Source organism: Theobroma cacao, chromosome 6 (assembly GCF_053813885.1).
Source record: "Theobroma cacao isolate CCN51 chromosome 6, ASM5381388v1, whole genome shotgun sequence".
Classification (NCBI taxonomy): Eukaryota; Viridiplantae; Streptophyta; class Magnoliopsida; order Malvales; family Malvaceae; genus Theobroma; species Theobroma cacao.
Window position 1 is genome coordinate 19,460,703 of NC_142644.1, and position 7,499 is coordinate 19,468,201.

Sequence of the window (7,499 nt, forward strand, 5' to 3'; positions counted from 1 at the left end):
GAGCAAGTTTAGGTAACCTTAGGCTCTATATGCAAATGCATGCATTCTATTCAACCTAACCTAACTTAACTTAATCCGGGGCCACACTGATATTGTAAATATTTAAAACAACTTTAAAACTAAAAACTTTGATCTTGAAAACCAAAAGCTCTGATACCAATCGAATTCTCACGACCCGGTACTCCCCTCGAGCCCGTGACAACCGCCGCGGTGTCCCGGTAGACACTTATTGCCCGAAATGTCAACCCGAAACCCCGCAAGGCTTTACTATCAGTTTCTCTGTTCCCTTGTGAGCAACCATTGTCAAATATCGTGTTCTAAAATATTTTAAGCTGTTTCCAACTTTAAACAAATAAAATATTAATTTTTCGTCTCACAAGGGTATTTTGGTCATTTTTCTCAAAAATCTTAAAACTGGCTAAAACGTAATGTACAAGTACAAAACACACAATTCATATTCAAAATGAGTTTAAAAGTCTAAAATCTTCATTTAAAACGAAATTATGGTTATTTGAATATAATAAGAAAATAAAAGAAATATTAAGTAAAATATTCTATTTTCTTATAAAACAATATTTATAGAGTTATACGTGAATAATTTTTATAACGTAAAAGCTAAATAAATTTATACATACTTAAATACAGTAAGCCAAAATATTTAATTTAATTTACAATAACAAGAGTGCCCCCGGATAAACAAAAGTAAAGAGGACTTTGAACCTACGGTTTGGAAAATGCAGATCCCACTGTAGTCCTCGATGAGATCAGCTATCTACAGTCTATATTGAACCTGAAATGGGTGGAAAGGAGGGTGGTGAGATTATAAAATCTCAATGAGTAAACAAACATCATCCTAAACATCTAGAGTTGAGTACATGGAGACAATAAAGTAAATCATCATAAACTGTGTTATAGCATTAGAACACATTTTTTTCGAAACACGTAAAGAGGCTTATGAATCTCATAAAAATCTAGGCTTGTGCCATAAATCCATTCTCGGGGACACCTTGGCCGAGGCATCCTACCGAGACCGCCAAGGCTATTAAAATTCACATTTCACATAAATCATGTTTTTGTTTTGAAAACATAGCCGTTCCTTGGCGTTGGCTGAGTTCCCCCTCACGTGGTGGTTTAGCGTGAAGTGAACCCTAAACTTTACCCCAGGAGATACCCTACGCGCCTCTCCGTTCGAGGTAAGAATATAATGGGGTTTACCGTGCCCCTCTAAAAGGCTGGTCCACAGAAACCCCCTACTGCAGTGATTAATTAATATATAATCCACCATATAATAAAACTCAATAACATGATATGGCAATTTTGTAATTCGTAGTTTTTTCAAGGTAACCAAACAATTCGCATTTCAATACAATTGCCAACTAGCCAATCATGCTCGATTTATCATAAGCCAGTTAATTTAAACAATCAAATTGCCACAATTAACAGTCTCCGTGTACTCTATTTTTCAAAATCACTATTAATTTCAAAACAATTTATAATTTAATTTCATTGAAACTCATTTATTCATAAAACATGAAAATTTATCTTTTTAAATTCCTTTTTCCATAGAATTCATGAAAGCATCTAAAAACCACCCTAGATAATTAAAATGACAGTAAGTTTACTCACTATGTCTAGAATGCAGACTTTCGAAGCACTCTGTCTACTGGTCCTCGGATGCAATTTCCTTGCCTTTATCGGAGGACTCACCACCTTGACACAATACAAAATCGAGAGTTTCACCAAGTTGGTACTAAATCAAAATTAAATTAATTTAGATTACCAATGCATGATATGGAATGCAAAATGCACTGGTAACTATCTAAACCCGGTATTGGCCTAATTCGTCTTATCACCCGATTAAATTCCTAACGGGTCCGTTTAAACTCCAATTTAATTCTTTTCAGTTTCTATACCTCAATTGCACCCAAATTAACTTAATGTCCCTCAGTGTGGTGCAAATTATCAGTCCCTACAGCAAATTACGAAAATACCCCTAGTGGGTAAAAATTCATATTTTTGCTCCGAAAATTCCCATTATTTTTCTAGGCTCTTAATTCATCATTCCTTAACCAATTCTCCTAGAATAAAATCAAACTCATCCTCACTCACTACATGGTAAATTCAGCCATTAATGGTTGGGGGAGAAAATAAATTCTTTTCTTGTTGTTTTGTTTCTAAATATGCTAAACTAACTAAAAACACTAACATAAATTAAAATCAAATAAATCCAACAACTTTCTCTCTCCTAACCCATTTTTCCAGAATTTAATTCATCATGAAAACATGTAATTTAATCATGGAAAATAAAGAGAAATGCTTGGGAATAAGAAAACTCAAGCTTAATAGAAAAAACTCACCTTTTTCACTTAATTTCCTTGAAAATTCACACTTTTTCTTTGATTTTCTCTCTCTAGGGTTTTGTTTTTGTTTTCTCTCTCTTCTTGCTGGTTTGGCCGGCCATGGGGTGGAAGATGGGCTGATTTTGTGCCTTTTAAAAAGGAAAATAATAAATTAATAAAGGCATGACACATGGCATCATGTCATTGGCCCGTTTTTAAAATTTTAAAAATTTAAACATTTTATCTCCACCACATGTTTAGTCAAGGGTCAAAGATGAAGACAAGGAAGACCATGTGCTGGAAAAAATATCCTGGTGGTGGAAAATTACAATTTTGCCCCTGAGGTGGCAAAATTACCATTTTACCCCTATACTCCAAATTATACCGAAATTAAAATTTTTCACTTCTAAACCTCAAATCATACTTCAATAAGTCAAATTATACTCTAATAAGTCAAATGGGGTCAAAAAAAATCTTTTCTAAAATTCCCATTTTGTCCCCAGGTGGCAAATGACCATTTTGCCCCTAGTTAGTGAAAATTCCGATTTGACTCCAAATTGATCCTCAAACTCCAAATTACCATTTTAAGTCATCCATGAACTATGAAACTCTTAATCTCACCTTAAAATTCCTATTTGATCTAGTTCGAGGATTAAATAAACTTTGTTGTACCTCTAGGTACAATACCGACTTTTGTAAATTTTTCGGGACTCTCCTAGCATGCAATCATGCTATCATCACATGTATGTCATGAATAGTATTTTATAAGGTTGGGCTTTACAGATATTGGCAGGGGCCAAGTTTAAAAAAATTCATAAGTCGGGGAAATTTTGATGAAAAGAAATTATTTGGTATAGATTGAAACGAATTTTGTGTTATGAACATTATTGAGATATAACGTTTTTATATTGTCTCCATCTACTCGGCTTTAGATGCTTTTGATGGTAATTGTTTACTCACTGGGATTATTTAATCTCACCCCTCTTCCTATCCATTTTTCAGGCTCAGGACAGTTTGTTGATAGTTGATTAAGACGAGAATTAATCTCGGAGTTGCATCATAGGAAGTAAGAGTTTGTAGCTCTACACCTTCTTGGTTAGTTGGGGGCCCACGTGTCACTGTAAACGAAATTTCATACTTTAATTATCTTTATTACTATATGAATAAATTTATTTTACTCTTACGCTACAAAAGTTATTTTAGGAAGACTTTGAAAATATTGTGTTTTAAGAAAATAGAATATTTTATTTAATATTTTTATTATATTCAAATAGCTATAATTTTACTTTAAACGAATGTTTTAGACTTCAAAATTTAATTTAAATCATGAAATATGTGTTTCCACTTACATATTACATTTTTTCGGATTTCAAAATTTCAAAAAAAAAAATGACGAAAATGCCCCAGTGAGCTAGAAAATAATATTTTTATTGTTTTGAGTTGGAAACAACTTATGATTTCTTGAAATGCGAGATTTAATAACTGTCGCTCACCGGGGAGATGCGGAAGTTGATGCTAAGCCTTGCGGGGTTTCAATCGGCATTCGGGGTAATGAGTGCTTATCGGAACGTCGCGGCGGTTGTCACGGGCCCGATGGGAGTTCCGGGTCGTGACAGGCTTTGTGCCAATAAAATCACTTTTCAAAAAAAAATAAGACTAATTACATTTATGAACTTATTTTGGTTAAACAAATACATAAAATAATGATAATTCGTAATTGCTAATTATGTAATATTCGTATAATCATAATACACAATACATGTATTAAGTTCAATGCTTTAAAAAAAATAAAGAATACCTTGATAAATTAATTTTTTATTAATTAATGTATAAATTAATAAATTATTAATTTATCGATTAAATAATTTCTCAATTAATTAATAAATTTTCATAATCATAAAGATATTAATTTATAGAGATTTTACTGTACTATTAAATTAAAAAACTAGTCATCCTAACAACCCACTAGAAAATGAAGGATGTAGTAATTACTTGATAAAGCATGACCCAGAAAAATATGCCATTGATACAAAGAAGAACTAAATATAGTGGCAATTGACACATTTTCCATAAGGAGGTGGAAGAAGACAAGCTCAAACAATCTTTCCACCTTGCGAGTGCCCCAAGAATTTTCCCCATCTGTTCGTCTTGTACCTAAGAACCAAAAGAAGATAAGAGAATAGTGAAGCCTCAATCATATAATTGACTTATAGAAATAAGATTCAATGTTAAAATACACAATAGGTTTTTAGAAGATTAAGATTTAGAATGTAAAGCCCGACCTTATAAAATACTATTCATGACATACATGTGATGATAGCATGATTGCATGCTAGGAGAGTCCCGAAAAATTTACAAAAGTCGGTATTGTACCTAGAGGTACAACAAAGTTTATTTAATCCTCGAACTAGATCAAATAGGAATTTTAAGGTGAGATTAAGAGTTTCACAGTTCATGGATGACTTAAAATGGTAATTTGGAGTTTGAGGATCAATTTGGAGTCAAATCGGAATTTTCATTAACTAGGGGCAAAATGGTCATTTGCCACTTGGGGACAAAATGAGAATTTTAGAAAAGAATTTTTTGGCCCCATTTGACTTATTGGAGTATAATTTGACTTATTGGAGTATGATTTGAGGTTTAGAAGTGAAAAATTTTAATTTCGGTATAATTTGGAGTATAAGGGTAAAATGGTAATTTTACCACCTCAAGGGCAAAATTGTAATTTTCCACCACCAGGATATTTTTCCAGCACATGGTCTTCCTTTGTCTTCATCTTTGACCCTTGACTAAACATGTGGTGGAGATAAAATGTTTAAATTTTTAAAATTTTAAAAACGGGCTAATGCATGATGCCATGTGTCATGCCTTTATTAATTTATTATTTTCCTTTTTAAAAGGCACAAAATCAGCCCATCTTCCACCCCATGGCCGGCCAAACTAGCAAGAAGAGAGAGAAAACAAAAACAAAACCCTAAAGAGAGAAAATCAAAGAAAAAGTGTGAATTTTCAAGGAAATTAAGTGAAAAAGGTAAGATTTTTTCTATTAAGCTTGAGTTTTCTTATTCCCAAGCATTTCTCTTTATTTTTCATGATTAAATTACATGTTTTCAGGATGAATTCAATTCTGAAAAAATGGGTTAGGAGAGAGAAAGTTGTTGGATTTATTTGATTTTAATTTATGTTAGTGTTTTTAGTTAGTTTAGCATATTTAGAAACAAAACAACAAGAAAAGAATTTATTTTCTCCCCCAACCATTAGTGGCTGAATTTACCATGTAGTGAGTGAGGATGAGTTTGATTTTATTCTAGGAGAATTGGTTAAGGAATAATGAATTATGAGCCTAGAAAAATAATGGGAATTTTCGGAGCAAAAATACAAATTTTTACCCACTAGGGGTATTTTCGTAATTTACTATTGAGACTGATAATTTGCACCACACTGAGGGACATTAAGTTAATTTGGGTGCAATTGAGGTATAGAAACTGAAAAGAATTAAATTGGAGTTTAAACGGACCCGTTAGGAATTTAATCGGGTGATAAGATGAATTAGGCCAATACCGAGTTTAGATAGTTACCAGTGTATTTTTGCATTCCATATCATGCATTGGTAGTCTAAATTAGTTTAATTTTGATTTAGTACCAACTTGGTAAAATTCTCGATTTTGTATTGTGTCAAGGTGGTGAGTCCTCCGATAAAGGCAAGGAAATTGCATCCGAGGACCAGTAGACAGAGTGCTTCGAAAGTCTGCATTCTAGACATTGTGAGTAAACTTACTGTCATTTTAATTATCTAGGGTGGTTTTTAGATGCTTTCATGAATTCTATGGAAAAAGGAATTTAAAAAGATAAATTTTCATGTTTTATGAATAAATGAGTTTCAATGAAATTAAATTATAAATTGTTTTGAAATTAATAGTGATTTTGAAAAATAGAGTACACGGAGACTGTTAATTGTGACAATTTGATTGTTTAAATTAATTGGCTTATGATAAATCAAGCATGATTGGCTAGTTGGCAATTGTATTGAAATGCGAATTGTTTGGTCACCTTGAAAAACTACGAATTACAAAATTGTCATATCATGTTATTGAGTTTTATTATATGGTGGATTATATATTAATTAATCACTGCAGTAGGGGGTTTCTGTGGACCAGCCTTTTAGAGGGGCACGGTAAACCCCATTATATTCTTACCTCGAACGGAGAGGCGCGTAGGGTATCTCCTGGGGTAAAGTTTAGGGTTCACTTCACGCTAAACCACCACGTGAGGGGGAACTCAGCCAACGCCAAGGAACGGCTATGTTTTCAAAATAAAAACATGATTTATGTGAAATGTGAATTTTAATAGCCTTGGCGGTCTCGGTAGGATGCCTCGGTCAAGGTGTCCCCGAGAATGGATTTATGGCACAAGCCTAGATTTTTATGAGATTCATAAGCCTTTTTACGTATTTTGAACGAGATGTGTTCTAATTGTATAACCCAGTTTATGATGATTTACTTTATTGTCTCCATGTACTCAACTCTAGATGTTTATGATGATGTTTGTTTACTCATTGGGATTTTATAATCTCACCACCCTCCTTTTCACCCATTTCAGGTTCAGTATAGACTGTAGATAGTTGATCTCATCGAGGACTACAGTGGGATCTGCATTTTCCAAACCGTAGGTTCACAGTCCTCTTTACTTTTGTTTATTCGGGGGCACTCTTGTTATTGTAAATTAAATTAAATATTTTGGCTTATTGTATTTAAGTATGTATAAATTTATTTAGCTTTTACGCTATAAAAATTATTCACGTATAACTCTATAAATATTGTTTTATAAGAAAATAGAATATTTTACTTAATATTTCTTTTATTTTCTTATTATATTCAAATAACCATAATTTCGTTTTAAATGAAGATTTTAGACTTTTAAACTCATTTTGAATATGAATTGTGTGTTTTGTACTTGTATATTACGTTTTAGCCAGTTTCGAAATTTTTGAGAAAAATGACCAAATTACCCCTATGAGACGAAAAATTAATATTTTATTTGTTTAAAGTTGGAAACAACTTAAAATCTTTTAGAACACGATATTTGACAATGGTTGCTCACAAGGGAACAGAGAAACTGATAGTAAAGCCTTGCGAGGTTTCGGGTTGACATTCCAAGCAA

The 7,499-nt window shown here is 32.6% G+C and overlaps 1 long non-coding RNA gene across 1 annotated transcript; it reads right to left on the bottom strand.

Moving 5' to 3' along the window:
- Positions 1 to 595: 595 nt before the first annotated feature.
- LOC148762128 (uncharacterized) lies at positions 596 to 2,456 on the bottom strand. The gene is made up of 3 exons (XR_016027000.1): positions 2,358 to 2,456; positions 1,627 to 1,710; positions 596 to 790 (listed from the first exon to the last, which is right to left on the bottom strand). It is a non-coding gene; the product is annotated as an uncharacterized LOC148762128 (long non-coding RNA).
- Between the last annotated feature and the right edge of the window lie 5,043 nt (positions 2,457 to 7,499).